The sequence below is a fragment of the Acinonyx jubatus genome, chromosome B3 (assembly GCF_027475565.1).
Source record: "Acinonyx jubatus isolate Ajub_Pintada_27869175 chromosome B3, VMU_Ajub_asm_v1.0, whole genome shotgun sequence".
Taxonomy (NCBI): domain Eukaryota; kingdom Metazoa; phylum Chordata; class Mammalia; order Carnivora; family Felidae; genus Acinonyx; species Acinonyx jubatus.
The window spans coordinates 23,714,981-23,732,732 of NC_069386.1; positions in this window are offsets into that span (position 1 = coordinate 23,714,981).

Sequence of the window (17,752 nt, forward strand, 5' to 3'; positions counted from 1 at the left end):
TATTTGTGATTTTTCTGTCTTGATTAATTGGTTTGGATGGTGCAAATTTTAGAAGTTACATTTACTACAGTATACTACATTAGAGTAGTATACTGAACCTACATTGATATATTATTACTTAAAGTCCTTAATGTCCTTAAAGTCCCTAATGTAAAGTCCTAATGTAAACAATTTTCATATATGCACTTTTCTACACATATATTATATTTTAATAGAAAGTTTAAAATATCTCAGGGGTACCTGGGTGGCTCAGTAGGTTAAGCATCCAACTTTTGATTTTTGGCTCAGAGCATTATCTCACGGTTTATGGGATCAAGTCCTGCATCAGGCTCTGTGCTAACTAACAGTGCAGAAAATACTTGGTATTCTCTTCCTCTCTCTCTCTGTCTCCCTGCCCCTTCCCTGTTCTCTCTGTCTCTCAAAATGAATAAACATTTAAAAATGACATTTTTAAATTTTTTAAACTTCATTTAAAAATGAAAATAAAATGAAACAAAATAAAATGAAATATCTCATCAAACTAACCCAAATATTAGCTAACACATTTCTTAGGAATATCGTCTAATATTTGTAAATGTGTTACTTGGTACCTAAAGATTGATGTTTTCAGGATAGGTTGAGTGTTCTCTTTTAAACACATATATTTTCATCTATTTTTCCCCTCCGCTTCCCCCATGGTCTTCTAAACAGAGAGGGTGGGAGGCAAACCACAAGAGACTATTAAATACAAAAAACAAACTAAAGGTGGATGGAGGGGTGGGGGAGAGGGAAATTGGGTGATGGGCATTGAGGGGGACACTTGTTGGGATGAGCAATGGGTGTTGTATGTAAGCCAATTTGACAATAAATTATATTTATAAAAAGCCACATACATTTTCAGTAAATTGTAACATTACACTGACAGTCATACCAAGATAGACTTTCATTACTAATCACTTAAATATTATTATTAATTGCAAAGCAAAATTAGTATTCTAAGATTTAGATGTTCTGAAAAAGCCATTGAATAAATTACAGCTTTAATAAAATATTTATTTATAATAAGCTACATTCTGATAATATATGCAAGAATGACAATGGAGGACAAAATTTATTACACTGATAAAAAAAGTGTTCCCATAAAAAATAATCAGGATAGCTTCCTGATTATAATAGGAATTTTTAAGATTCTGGCATTCTATTTGTTTCTTTCCAGATGAATTTGAGCAGATTTATGTTTGTTGTATGGATTTTTCTTTTCATGTGTTTGTCTTTAGTGCTGGCAATTCATAATTGAGAGTGAAAGAATAAGAAAATAAATATAAAGGTATAGTTATGGTACCTGAGTTAGGTGGTAAATTAAGCACACAGGATATAGAGAATTTTAATCTAGCATGATGTTTACTTAGCTTTATAGAAGTCTGTAATATGCAAAATGGACTAATGTCATATCATTGAGAGATCTAATAGTTACTCATGCACAGTTTTATTTTGCACTAACCACCCTATAAATATTTTATGACTTAATTCATATAGAAGCCTAGGTGTGTGTGTGTGTGTGTGTGTGTGTGTGCGCCTGATACGGAGAAACAAAAATATCTATTTGTCAGTGCACTTTGTATATATACAGATAGAGTAATGTTGAGTAAGATTTACATATCAAACATGCCTTATTCAACTCGAGTGAGGCTACAGGTCATGTATTCCAAGTAGGGTTAGCAGGTTAAAGTCTCTTTGCACATAACATTTCACAATTATTTTCTGTCAGTATTTTCTAAATAGACTGTGTGAAAATAAATCCAAGGTCTTTTCTCCAGGCCAGCCTAAGTATGTGGTGAACTTATTACCTACTGTCTTATTTATAAAAAATTGTAATCACATTGAGAGATTATAACAAAGTTGGCATTATGGAATAGATACTGAAGTGTTAGTAATCATGCTGTTGGTTTGGCTTAAGATGACTTAAGAGAAAATTGGAAAAACACATAGAGAAAGTGTTGATATGACTCCTTTATCTAGAGAGTTTAGCTGTGTGTGTGTGTGTGTGTGCGTGTGTGTAATAGAAATTGTAATAGAAATAATGTCGCTAAATAGAAAAATTTTAGTTTTTAGTATTAACGGAGACAAAAAATTAAAGAAGGAACTGTAAGTGCAGATCAGGTAAAAATATGAAGTTATATCTAGGGATTAAATCAGTAGATGAGAACTTAGTAGTAATATTATTGTTCTAATGTGGGAAAATGTTGCTTAGGATAGAGAAGGGAGACAAAGTTTCTGAAATCAAGTTTATATAAAGTGTTGTTTTGGTGTGGATTAATTCTTGCTTGAATAACCTAAGTGGTAAATTTTGAAAATCAATTTTTGCAACATTATTTACTCTGTTATAATGTCTGTGTGTGTGTGTGTATGTGTCAACATTGCCATATCCCTAGCTAAACCATCACCATACAGAAGTGGATATGAAGAAGCTTGTGAAATTACCATACTGTCAGCTTCAATAAACTAAAGCTGAAATGTTCACTGTCTTAATATAGTATAAATAACAACCCTGTAAGAAAGTAACTCAGTTATGAAGGAGGCATGGGAAGATGGCAAAGTAGGAAGACCTTAAACTCACGTCATTCCATGATTACAACTAGATATCACTCACATCTGAGTAAATAAACTAGAGAGTTATCCAAAGACTAGCAGAACAAACTCCACAACTAAAGGTGTGGAAAAAGGCACATCAGAGAAGTTAGAAAAAGTAGAAGTTAGAAGGGTAGAAAGGGCAGAAAAGAGTTGCTCACAGAAAGGAGGGAGCCGCAATAGCAGACAGGGAAAAGCACCGGGGATCCCACATGGGGAAAACAAATCCCCAAAATGTCTGGATTTGAAAACCAGAGGGGCTGAATTCCATGAGTTTGTATAGCCAATAGGACTTTGAGCCTGTAACTTTAAAAGTCAGCCAACTCAGCACTGGGTAAACTGGTAAGGCCATTGATAGCTTGGTCTCTATCTATCTCTATCTATTAAAAAGACAGTAACTCAAAGGGAGACAACATAGAAGTGACAGCTTGCATAAAGTGAGGGAGGTCTGTTTATATTGATTTCAGAATGTGCTGGGGGACTGCTCTAGAAACAAAGGAGCTGGTGGATGCCTTTTTCTCCCCCACCCCCCAACATAAACATAGAGACACCTGCAGGATATAGCACTGCACAGACAATTGTTACATAATCTGCTAGCAGTGCACCCCACCCACAAGTTCTCCCAAGAACTCATCCACTCCAAGCCTATTTGCCTCAGCCTTTAGCTCAGCATGCATTTTATTAAGGCCACACACACCCTGCCTAGTCACTGACTCTCTGTGCCATGGCCAAGCAGCCAACATGCTTCTGGGGATCTGTTCAAGGACTATAGACTCAGTGCAAAATTTTCTAACACTAACACCACACCCCTGAGCCCTTCTGGTGTGACACCACCTCAGCTGGCCTCCCTGGTTCTCACTAACGTTAAAGACAGTAAGAAAAACCCACAACAGGCAAGAAGTCAGTATAGATGTCTGAAATGAAAGGAAAAGTGACTCAGACACGATATCAGGATGCAAGCAACATACATGGGTGCCAGGTTCTAGTGAACGGAAGACACTGCACTGCAGAGCACTACATGACCTTTTCTTCACAAAGTCACTACTTTCAAGAGTAGAAGATATAACAGACTTTCCTGACACAGAAAAACAAACACAGAGAGGTAGACAAAATGAGGAGAGAGAGGAATATGTGCCAAATGGAAGAACACGAGAAAAATCACAGCAAGAGATCTAAGTGAAAGAGAAATAAGTAATATGTCTGATACATAATTTAAAGTAACAATCATAAAGATACCCACTGGATTTCAGAAAAGGATGGAGGATATCAGTGAGAATTTGACAAACAGATAAAAATAACATCAGAGATAAAGAACTCAATAAATGAAATAAAAAAATACAACAGATGAATAAAGAATAGGCTACAGGAAGCAGAGGACAGTATCAGTGACCTGGAAGAGAGAATAGTAGAAAGCAATCAAGATGAATAGGTGAGAGACAAACAAATACTGCACAATGAGAATAGACCTAAAGAACTCATTGACCTCATCACGTGTAATAAAATTCACATTATAGGGACTCCAGGAGAAGAGAGAGAAAGGAGGGCACAAAATATATTTGAAGAAATAATGGCTGAAAATTTCCTGAATCGGGGGAGGGGAACAGATCCAGATTCAACACACATAAAGTTCCCCAACAAATTCAACCCTAGGAGGTCCACACCAAGACACATAGTAATTAAAATGGCAAAATATAATGATTCTGAAAGAATATTAAAAGCTGTAAGAGAAAAGAAGACAATTACATACAAAGGAAACCCCATAAGTATATCAGATGATTTTTCAACAAAAACTTTGCAGGCCCAAAGGAAATAGCATTATGCATTCAAAGTGTTGAAAGGGAAAAATCTATAGCCAAGAATACTTTTCTAGCAGGGCTATCATTCAGAATATAAGGAAAGCTGAATAGTTTCTTAGAAAACAAACGTTAAAAGAATTCATGACCACTAAACCAGCCCAACAAAAAAGATTAAAAACCTCTCAGTGGGAAACAAAAATCATAAGTAAGAGTAAGAAAAATAGAAAGTACAAAAGCAAAAAAAATATTAAGTATACTTATAAAAATCACTCAATACAAGCACAAAACAAAAGGATATAAAATATGATGCCAAATATCTGAAATGTGGATGGAGAGGAATAAATTAGTACAAAATTAAGCAGACATGAGTTTAACATAGGCTGCTATATGCAGAAAATGTTAGATATAAACAGAACGATAACTGCAAATCAAAAAACAATAATAGGAAAAAGAATAAATAGTTGGAAATCCAAGTATAATGCTAAAGACACACAGCAAACCATAAAAGAGCAAATGAAGAAAGGATAAGAGAAAAACTACAAAACAACCACAAAATAAGTAATAATAACATGGCAATAAGTGCATATTTATCAATAATTACTTTCAATGTAAATGAACCAAATACTAAAATCAAAAGACATAGGATAATAGAGTGAACATGAAAACAAGACCCATCTATATTCTGCCTACAAAAGATTCATTTTAGGCCTAAAGACACCCGCAGATAGAAAGTTAGGAAATGGAGAAACATTGATCATGCAAATGGATGTCAAAGGAAAGCCAAAGTAGCAAACATATGTCACACAAAATAGGCTTTAAAACAAAGTCTGTAACAAGAAACTAAGAAGGGCACTATGTGATATTAAAGGAGATGATCCAACCAGAAGATGTAACAATTGTAAATATCTATGCACCCAAAATAGGAGCAGTTAATACATAAACAATTAATAATAAACTAAAGGAAATAATATATAATAATATAATAATAGTAGGGGAAATTAACACGCACATTTACATCAATGGACAGATAACCTGAACAGAAAATAAGGAGCAATATCTTTGAATTACAAACTGGACTAGATGGATTTAACAGATATATTCAGAACATTTCATTCTAAAACAGAAAAATACACATTCTTTTCAAGTTCACATGGAACATTCTCTAGAATAGATCACACAGTAGCCCACAAAACTAGCCTCAACAAATGCAAGTTCAAAGTCATACCATGTGTCTTTTCTGATCACAACACTATGAAACTAAAAACCAACTACAGGAAAAAATCTGGAGAGACTACAAACACATTTAGGTTAAATAACATACTAATAAATGATGAATGGGTAAACGAAGAAATCAAGAAATAAATTAAAAATGCATGGAAAACAAGTGGTCCAGGTTCATTCTTCTGCATGTCGCTGTCCAGTTTTCCCAGCACCACTTGCTGAAGGGACTGTCTTTATTCCACTGGATATTCTTTCCTGCTTTGTCAAAGATTCATTGGCCATACGTTTGTAGGTCCATTTCTGGGTTCTCTATTCTGTTCCATTGATCTGAGTGTCTGTTCTTGTGCCAGTACCATACTGTCTTGATGATTACAGCTTTGTAGTATAGCTTAAAGTTTCGGATTGTGATGCCTCCTGCTTTGGTTTTCTTTTTCACTCATATGAGGACTTTAAGAGACAAAACATGAACATAAGGGAAGGGAAACAAAAATAATATAAAAACAGGGAGGGGGACAAAACAGAAGAGACTCATAAATATGGAAAATAAACTGAGGGTTACTGGAGGGGTTGTGGGAGGGGGAAGGGGCTAAATGGGTAAGGGGCACTAAGCAATCTACTCCTGAAATCATTGTTGCACTATATGCTAACTAATTTAGATATAAATTTTTAAAAACATTTAAAAAATACATGGAAACAAATGAAAATGAAAACAAAACAGTCCATAACTTTTGGAATGTAGCAAAAGCAGTTCTAAGAGGGAAGTTTGTAACCACATTGGCCTAACTCAAGAAGCAAAAAGAAGTTCAGAAAATAACCTAAACTTACACCTAAGGAAGGTAGGAAAAGAAAAACAACACCCAAAGCCAGCAGAAGGAAAGAAATAATATTAGGGTAGAAATAAATTGTATAGAAACTAAAAACACAATACAGCAGATCAAGGAAACTAAGAACTAGTTCTTTGAAAAGATAAAAAACATGATAAATTCATCAAGGAGAAAGAGAAAGAGAATTAAAATAAACAATATCAAGAATAAAAGAGGAAAAAATAAAAACCACCACAACAAAAATGCAAACCATGGTAAGACAATATTATGAAAAACTATGCCAACAAATTTGACAACTGGGAAGAAATTAATAAATTCCTAGAAACACATAACCTACCAAAACTGAAGCAGAAAGGAATAGAAATTTGAACAGGCTGGTTACCATCAAGGAGATTGAATCGGTAATTTAAAAAAATCTCAACAAACAAAAGCCCAGGACCAGATGGCTTCACAATGAAATTCCACAAAACATTTAAAGAAGAGCTAATACCTATTATTCTCAAACTCCCAAAAAATAGAAGGAGGAGGAAAACTTCCAAATTCATTCTCTAAGGTGAGTATCACTCTATACCAAAGTCAGATAGACATCATTAAAAAAAAGGTAACAGCAGACCAATAACTGATGAACTTTGATGCAAAACCAGCAAACAAAATCCAATACATTTAAAAAAAAACATTCATCATGATCAAGTGGGATTTATCCCTGGGCTTCAAGGGTGGTTCAAAATTCTCAAATCAATCAATGTGATACATCACATCAATAAGAGAAAGTATAAAAACATGATTATCTTAATATATTCAGGAAAAGCATTTGAAAAAATACAACCCTCAACAAATTAAGTTTAGAGGGAACATACCTCAACATAATAAAGGCCACATACAAAAAAAACCCACAGCAAATATTACCCTCAATGGGGAAAAACTGAGAGTGTTCCCTGTAAGGTCAGGGACAAGACACGCATGTTCACTCTCATCACCTTAATTCAACATAGTACTTGAATTCCTATTCACAGAAACTAGACAACAAAAGGAAATAAAGCACATTCAAAGTGGTAAGGAAAAAGTAAAAAATTTACTATTTGCAGATAACATAATACTCTATACAGAAAATGCTAAAGATTCCACCAAAAATATTAGAACTACTAAATGAATTCAATAAAGCCACAGGATAAAAAAAATCAATGTGCATAAATTTGTTGCATTCCTATACACCAATAATGAAGCAGCATAAAGGGAAAACAAGGAATCAACCCCATTCACAATTGCACTAAAAACCATAAGATACCTAGGAGTAAACATAGCCCAAGAGATAAAAGATCTGTACTCGGAAAATGATACAACACTAATGAAAGAAGCTGGTGAGGATACAAAAAAATGGAAAAACGTTCCACGGTCATGGATTGGAAGAACAAACATTGTTAAAATGTCTATAATACAAAAGCAATCTACACCTTTGGTGTAATACCTATCAAACAAACATCAGCAGTTTTCACAGAGCTAGAACAAACAATCCTAAAATTTGCATAGAACCACAAAAGACCCAGAATAGCCAAAGAAATCTTGAAAAAGAAAAGCAAAGCTGAAGACATCACAATTCCAGCCTTCACGTTATATTACAAAGCTGTAGTAATCAAGACAGTATGGTACTGATACAAAAACAGATACATAGATCAATTGAACAGAACACCCAGAAATGGGCCCACAAGTATATGGTCAAATAATCTTTTGAAAAGCAGGAACGAATATCTAACGGAAAAAAGACAGTGTCTTCAATGAAGGGTGCTGGGAAGACTCGACAGCAACATTAAGAAGAATGAAATTGGACCACTTTCGTACACCATACACAAAAATAAAGTCAAAATAGACAAAAGACCTAAATGTGATACAGGGAACCATCACAATCCTAGAAGATAAAACAGCAACCTCTTTGATTCAGGCTGCAGCAACTTATTACTTGATGTGTCTCTGGAGGCAAGAGAAATAAAAGCAAAAATGAACTATTGTGACCTCATCAAGATAAAATGCTTCTGAGGGCACCTGGGTGGCTCAGTCGGTTGAATGTCTGACTTCAGCTTAGGTCATGATCTCACAGTTCGTGGGTTCAGGCCCCACATCAGGCTCTGTGCTGACAGCTTGGAGCCTAGAGCCTGCTTCAGATTCTGTCTCCCTCTCTCTCTCTGCCCCTCCCCCACTAGTGCTCTCTCTCTCTCTCTCTCTCTCTCTCAAATAAATAAATGTTAAAAATATTTGTAAAAGAAGATAAAATGATCCTGCACAGCATGGGAAACAATCAACAAAACTATAAGGCAACTGACAGAATGGGAGAAGGTATTTGCAAATTACATATCTATAAAGGGTTAGTATCCAACATCTATAAAGAATTACCAAAGTCAACAAGCCCCGTCAAAAACAAAACAAAACAAGTAATCCAGTGAAGAAATAGGCAAAAGACATGAATAGACATTTTTCCAAAGAAGACATCCAGATGGCTAACAGACACATGAAAAGATGCTAAACGTCACTCATCATCAGGGAAATACAAATCAAAACCGCAATGAGATACCACCTCACACCTGTCAGAATGGCTAAAATTATCAACTTAGGAAACGAGATGTTGGCAAAGATGTGGAGAAAGGAGCACCCTCTTACACTGTAGGGGTGAATACAAACTGGTGCAGCCACTCTGAAAAACAGCATGGATGTTTAAAAAGTTAAAAATAGAACTACCTTAGGATCCAGTAATTGCACTACTAAGTACTTAACCAAACAATATAAATATACTGATTTGAAGGGGCACATGCTCCCTGATGTTTATAGCATCATTGTTATAGCATCCATAATTTGAATACACACACACACACACACACACACACACACACACACACGCAATGGAATATATAAAAAAAGAAAAATGAAATATTGCCATTTGCAGTGATGTGGATGGATCTAAAAAGTATAATGTTAAGCAAAATAAACCAGAGAAAGACAAATACAGTATGATTTGACTCATATGTGGAAGTTAAGAAACAAAACAAAGAAAAGGAAAAGGTAAGAGAGAGAGAGAGAGAGAGAAGAAACAGTCCCTCAATTATAAGTAAAAATCTGATGTTTACCAGTGGGATGATTATAAATGGGGGGATAGTTAAATAGGTGATAAGGGTTAAGGAGTTCACTTGCAATGAGCACAGGGTGATGTATGGAAGTGCTGAATCACTATATTGTATACCTGAAACCAACATAACAGTGTATGTTAACTAATTGGAACTAAAATGAAAACTTTAAAAATTATAAGGAAAAAATACATTTACAATACTATACTGTAAAAAAAAAGTCCATGTATAAGTGGACCTGCACAGTTACAACCCATGTTGTTCAAATGCCAACTGTACTATTTACTTATATATTAAATCTTAAAAAGTCAAATTCATAAAATCAGTGGAATGGTACTTTTCAGGGGCTAAGGGGTGAGGAAAGTGAGCAGATTTTGGTCACAGGGTAATAACTTCAGTTTTAAGATTAATAGTTTCTGAGAATCTAGGGGCGCCTGGGTGGCTCAGTCGGTTAAGCATCCGACTTCAGCTCAGGTCACGATCTCGCGGTCTGTGAGTTCGAGCCCCGCGTCAGGCTCTGGGCTGATGGCTCAGAGCCTGGAGCCTGCTTCCGATTCTGTGTCTCCCTCTCTCTCTCTGCCCCTCCCCCGTTCATGCTCTGTCTCTCTCTGTCTCAAAAATAAATAAACGTTAAAAAAAAATTTTTAAAAATAGTTTCTAAGAATCTAATGTAAAGCATAATGACTGTAGTTAATACTGTATTGTATACTCAAAATTTGCAAACAGATGTCTTAAATATTCTCACCATAGTAAAAAAAAAAAAAGGTAACTATATGAGGTGAGGGATGTATTAATTAACTTGATTGTGGTAATCATTTCACAGTGCATACTTCTATGAAATCATTGTGTTTTAAACCTTAAATATGTAAAATTTTTATTTGTCAATTTTACCTCCATAAACTCTTAAAAAATAGATCAATTAGGCAAGATTAATTAAGAAATAAAAAACTTAACACCTAACAGGCATCTGTAGAAATACAGATACAACAATAATAGAATATACATATTGCCCAAATGCCATGGAGCATTCTCCAGAAAGATTATTTGTTAAGCCATAAAATCCACATCACTATATTTAAAAGAATTGAAATCATTCAATTCATAATCTGTGACCACTAAGATATTGTATCATAAATGGATAACAGAAAGAAATTTGGGGAATTCATAATGAGGTGGAAATTAAACAATACACTCCTAAAAACCTTACAAGTCAAAAATGAACTACTGGGACTTCATCAAAATAAAAAGCTTCTGCACAGTGAAGGAAACAATAAGCAAAACTAAAAGGCAAATGACAGAATGGGAGAAGATATTTGCAAATGACGTACCAGATAAAGGGTTAGTATCCAAAATATATAAAGAACTTACCAAACTCAACACTCAAAAAAACAAATAATCCAGTGAAGAAATGGGCAAAAGACACTTCTCCAAAGAAGACATCCAGATGGCCAACCAACACATGAAAAAATGCTCAACATCACTCATCATTGGGGAAATGCAAATCAAAACCACAATGAGATACCACCTGACACCTGGCAGAGTGGCTAACATTAACAACTCAGGCAACAACAGATGTTGGTAAGGATGCAGAAAAAGAGGATCTCTTTTGCATTGTTGGTGGGAATGCAAGCTGGTGAAGCCACTCTGGAAAACAGATTGGAGGTTCCTCAAAAAACTAAAAATAGAACTACCCTACGACACAGCAATTGCACTACTAGGTATTTATCCATGGGATACAAGTGTGCAGTTTCGAAGGGACACATGCACCCCCATGTTTATAGCAGCACTATCAACAATAGCCAAAGTATGGAAAGAGCCAAAATGTCCATTAATGGATGAATGAATAAAGAAGATGTGATATATATATATATATATATATATATATATATATATATACACACATATATATATACACACACATATATACACAATGGAGTATTACTCGGCAATCAAAAAGAATGAAATCTTGCCATTTGCAACTACATGGATGGAACTGGAGGGTATTATGCTAAGTGAAATTAGTCAGAGAAAGACAAAAATCCTATGATTTCACTCATATGAGGACTTTAAGAGACAAAACAGATGAACATAAGGGAAGGGAAACAAAAATAATATAAAAACAGGGATGGGAACAAAACACAAGAGACTCACAAATATGGAGAACAAACTGAGGGTTATTGGAGGGGTTGTGGGAGGGGGGATGGGCTAAATGGGTAAGAGGCACTAAGGAACCTACTCCTGAAATCATTGTTGCCCTATATGCTAACTAATTTGGATTTAAATTAAAAACAAAAAACAAAAAACAAAAACAAACCTATCTATATATACTGCCTGCAAGGGACTCATTTTAGACCTAAAGATACCTGTGTATTGAGAGTGAGGGGATGCAGAAATATTGCTCATGCATGCAAATGGATGTTAAAAGAAACCCAGAGTAGCAATAGTTATATTGGAAAAATAGACTTCAAAACAAAGATTGTAACAAGGAACAAAGAAGGACACTGTATATAATAAAGGAGATAATACATCAAGAAAATACAACAATTGCAAATATTTATGCACCCAACGTGAGAGTACCCAAATACATATAACAGTTAATATCAAACATAAAGTAACTAATTGATAGTAATACAATAATAGTAGGGGACTTTAATGCTACACTTACATCAGTGAACAGAACATCCAAATAGAAAATCAACAGGGTGAGCCTGGGTGGCTCAGTCAGCTAAGCTTCCCACTCTTGGTTTCAGCTCAAGTCATTATCTCATGGTTCATTAGTTCGACCCCACTGGGGCATGACAGGGCAGAGCATGCTTGGGATTCTCTCTCTCTCCCTCTCTCTGTATGGTCCTCCCCCACTTGTGCTCTTTCGCTCTCTCTCAAAATAAATAAATAAACTTAAAAAAAAAAGAAAATCAACAAGAAAACTACTTTGAATGACACATTGTACCAGATGAATTTAACAGATTTGTTCAGAATATTCCATCCAAAAAACCCAGCAGAATACATATTCTTTTCAAGTGTACATGGAACATTCTACAGAATAGATAACATGTTAGCCTACAAAAAAAAGCCTCAATAGACCTGAAACCATAAAAATTCAGGCATATTCTACAGGCATAACAACTTATGATATAAGCCATAACAACTTTTTTTTCTAGATAAGTCTCCTGAGGCAAGGAAACAAAATCAAAAATAAACAATTGGGACTTCATCAAGATTAAAAGCTCTGCACAGCAAAATAAAAAACTACAAGGCACCTACATGGGAGATGATATTTGTAAATAACATATCTGATAAAGGTTTCATCTCCACAATATATAAAAAACTTATAAAACTCAACACCCAAAAAACAAATAATTCAGTTTAAAAATAGGCAGAATGCATGAATAGACATTTTTCCAAAGAATACACCCAGATGACTAACAGATACATGAAAAGATGTTTAACAACACTCATCATCAGGGAAATGCAAATCAAAACTACACCTCACACCTGTCAGAATGGCTACAATTAATAACACAAGAAACAACAGGTGTTGGTGAGGATGTGGAGAAAAAGGAATACTCCTGCACTGTTGGTAGAATGCAAACTGGTGCAGCCTCTAGAAAAAAGTATAGATTTTCCCCAAAAAACTTAAAAATATAACTACCTGATTACCCATCTATCACACTCCTGGGTATTTACCTGAAGAATACAAAAACACTAATTCAAAGTGATACATGCACCCCTACATTTATTGGAGGATTATTTGCAATAGCCAAGATATGGAAGGAGCCCAAGTGTCCATTATTTGATGAATGTATAAAGAGGATGTGGTATATATATAAAGTGGAATATATAAAAAATAAGAATGAAATCTTGCCATTTGTGATGACATTGATGGACCTAGAGAGCATTATGCTAAGTGAAATAAGACACTCAGAGAAGGACAAATAGCATATGGTTTCACTCATATGTGGAATTAAGAAACAAAACAAACAGAGAGAAACAAAGCAAACAAGCAAAGAGAAAAATAAGAGAGTTAATCAAGAAGTAGACTCTTAATCATAGAGAACAAACCAAACAAAACAAATTGATGGTTTTCAGAAGGGAGGTGAGTGGACAGATGGGTGAAATAGGTGATGGGGATTAAGGAGTGCACTTGTGATGAGCACGTGATGTATAGAAATGTTCAATCACTACAAGTGTACACCTGAAACTAATATAATACCCTTTGTTAACTAAATGGAATTAAAATAAAAACTTAAAAGAAAGTAATCTTCTTTGGCTAAATTCTCTGTCTTCCAACTCATCATGGTGATTGCTCTGAGCTCCGAGTGTCAGCCTTGTTGATCATTCAGTCATTTGGGAGGTCATTCTCTTTTCTTGAAGAAAACTTCATATTCACAACTGGATAGTTCTATTGACCCATCCTGTCAAATCCCAGAAATCTAACAGCTTTCCTTGATTTTGCCCCATCCCTATTCCCTTTAATTCAACCTGGCAGTTTTTCTTCTGATATAATTCCATCTCTATTCTTGGCTTCTGCTAAGATGGCTGGTTAAGTCAATGAGTTACACCTGTAATCTCTTTATGCAGCTGTTTTCCAGCCACACTTTGGTATTCTTTCCAGAGCAAGCTTTCTTGTATTTCACAATATGGATAAGTTAAGAATTTTCCAAATATTCAAGTTATGGTTCTTTTTCCCTTAACAATTTCTTCAACTTATTATTCTGCTCTCACATTTTACTATAACCAGCAAAGATAAACCAGGATGTGCTTTCAATACTTTGCTTAGAAATCTCCTTAAATATCCATGACCATCACTACAATTTCAACTTTCCACAAGACACTACAACGCAATTTGGCCAAATTATTTCCCATGTTATAACAGAGAACACCTTGGAGCTCCTGGGTGGCTCAGTCAGTTGAGTTTCCAACTTCAGCTCAGGTCATGATATCCTGGTTTGTGGGTTTGAGCCCTGCGTCAGGCTCTGTGCTGACAGCTCAGAGCTTGGAGCCTGCTTCCGATTCTGTGTCTTCCTCTCTCTCTGCCCCTAACCCACTCACATTCTGTCTCTGTCTCTCTCAAAAATAAATAAACATTAAAAAAAATAACAGAGAACACCTTTCTTCCTATTTTGAAATGTTATTGAATAATATATTCATTTTTATTTGAGATCTCAGTATAATCACCTTTAGTGTCCATATTCCTACCAAGTCTTTTCAAGACAATCTAGGTTTTTTTTTCTATCATGCACCTCAAAGCTCTTCCAGCTTCTATGCACAATCCAGTTCCAAAGTAACTTCTACATTTTTAAGTACTTGTTATAATAGCACCTCATTTAATTGCACCAAAATTTGTATTATTCTGATAGAGCTGCCATAACAAAATACCAGAAACTGAATAGCTTAACACAAATTTATTTTCTTACATTATGGAGGCTAGAAGTCCATGAACAAGGTATTGGAAGGTTTAGTTCCTCCCATTATTATTATTATTAGTTTTTATTCAAATTCCTGTTAGTGAACATACAGTGTTATATTAGTTTCAGGTGTACAATTTAGTGATTCAGCAATTCCATACAACACCTGGTGTTCATCACAATAAGTGCCCTCCTTAATACCCATCACCTATTTAACCCATCCCCCCACACACACATGCCTCTCCTCTAATAACCATCAGTTTGTTCTCTATAGTTAAAATTCTCTTGCTTTGCCTCTATTTCCCTATGCTCATTTGTTTGGTTTCTTAAATTCCACATATGATTCAAATCATATGATATTTGTCTTTCTCTGACTGACTTATTTCACTTAGCATAATACTGTCTATCTCCATCCACGTCATTGCAAATGGCAAGATTTATGGCTGAGTAATATTCCATTGTACATATATACCACCTCTTCTTTGTTCATTCAATAGTCCGTAGACACTTGGGCTCTTTCCATAGTTTGGCTATTGTAGATAATGCTGCTATAAATATCACGGTGCATGTATCCCTTTGAATTACTTCTCATATTCTTTAGGTAAATACCTAGCAGTGCAATTACTGAATCATAGGGTAGTTCTATTTTTAACTTGTTGAGGAACCTCCATACTGCTTCCAGAATGGATGTGCCAGTTTGCATTCCCACCAACAGTATAAGGGAGTACCCCTTTCTCCACATCCTTGTCAACACCTTTTGTTTCCTGAGTTGTTAATTTTAGCTTTTCTGACTGCTGTGAAGTGATATCTCATTATAGTTTTGATTTGCATTTCCCTGATGATGAGCAATGTTGAGCATCTTTTCATGTATCTGTTAGCCATTTGTATATTTTCTTTGGAAAATGTCTATTCATGTCGTCTGCACATTTTTAAATTTGATTATTTGTTTTTTGAGTGTTAAGTTCTTTATATATTTTGAGAACTAGCTCTTTACCAGAAATTTCACCTGAAATATCTTCTCCCATTCCACAGGTTGTCTTTTAGTTTTGTTGAGTATTTCCTTCACTGTGCAGAAGATTTTTATTTTGAGGAAGTCCCAATAGTTTATTTTTGTTTTAGTTTCCCTTACCTCAGGAGACATATCTTGTAAAAGTTGCTACGGCTGATGTCAAAGAGGTTACTGCCTGTCTTCTCCACTAGGATATTTATAGTTTCAGGTCTCACATTTAGGTCTTTCATCCACTTTGAGTTAATTTTTGGGTAAGGTAAAAGAAAGTGGTTCAGATTCATTCTTTTGCACGTTGCTGTCCAGTTTTCCCAACAGCATTTCCTGAAAAGACTGTCTTATTTTCCACTGGATACTCTTTCCTGCTTCATCAAAGATTAATTGACCATAAAGTTGTGCGTTTATTTCTGGCTTTTCTATTCTGATCCATTGACCTATGTGTCTGTTTTCGTGCCAGTACCATACTGTCTTTATCACTGCAGCTGTGTAATATGACTTGAAGTTCAGAATTGTGATGCCTCCAGCTTTGCTTTGCTTTTTTAAGATTGCTTTGGTTATTTGGAGTCTTTTGTGGTCTCATACAATTTTAGGATTGTTTGTTCTACTTCTTGAAAACCACTGTTGGCATTTTGATAGGGATTGCATTAAATGTGTTGGTTGCTTTGGATAGTATAGACACTTTAACAATATTTGTTCTTCCAATCATAAGCACAGAAAGTCTTTCCGTTTCTTTGTATCATCTCAATTTCTTTCATCACTGTTTTATAGTTTTTAGGGCACAGGTCTTTCACCACTTCGGTTAGGTTTATTCCCAAGTATCTTACTTTTTTTTTTTTTTTTTTTTGCCATTGTATATGAGGTTGATTCCTTAGTTTCTCTTTCAGCTGTTTTATTATAGGTGTATAGAAAGGCAACAGATCTCTGTACGTTTATTTTGTATACTGTGACTTTCCTGAATTCATGTATCAGTTCTAGCAATATAATACTATGTCATCTGCAAATAGTGAAATCCACAGTTAATGCCATCCTCAATGGGGAAAAACTGAGTGCTTTTCTTCTATGGTCAGGAACAAGACAGCGATGTCCACTCTTATCACTGTTATTTAACATAATATTGGAAGTTCTAGCCACAGCAGACAACAAAAAGTAATAAAAGGCATTCAGGTCATCAAGGAAGTGGCTTGGTTTCTTTTGAGAAATCTCCTCTTGGCTTGCAGATGGTCACCTTCTTACCGTGGTCTCACATGGCTATTTCTCTGCGTGTGCACATCCCTGGTGTTTTTTACATGTCCAAATTTCCTCTTCTTACATGGATACAAGTCATATTGGATCAGGGGCCATCCATATTACTTCATTTAACTCTAATTGCATATTTGAAAGCTATATGCAAATAAAGTCACATTCTGAGGAACTGGGCCTTAGAGCTTCAACATATTTTGGGAAAATTCAGTCCATAACAGCATTAAAAGTCTGGCATAATGTTATAATGATATATAGGCAAATGAAATTTCATGACACTCTTTCTCCCCAAAGCAGTTATTTCATCTTCAACAAGACTTCTCCTGAGTGTTCTGTTTTTTACTGAAATCCAGATTTCCACTCAAGTTGATTATGACCATTTTTAATTTAAAAACTTTATTTTTAAATCATAAAGACTAAATGGAGGGGCGTCTGGCTCAGTCAGTTGAGTTTCCAACTTCGGCTCAAGTCATGATCTCCTGGTTTGTGGGTTTGAGCCCTGCGTCGGGCTCTGTGCTGACAGCTCAGAGCCTGGAGCCTG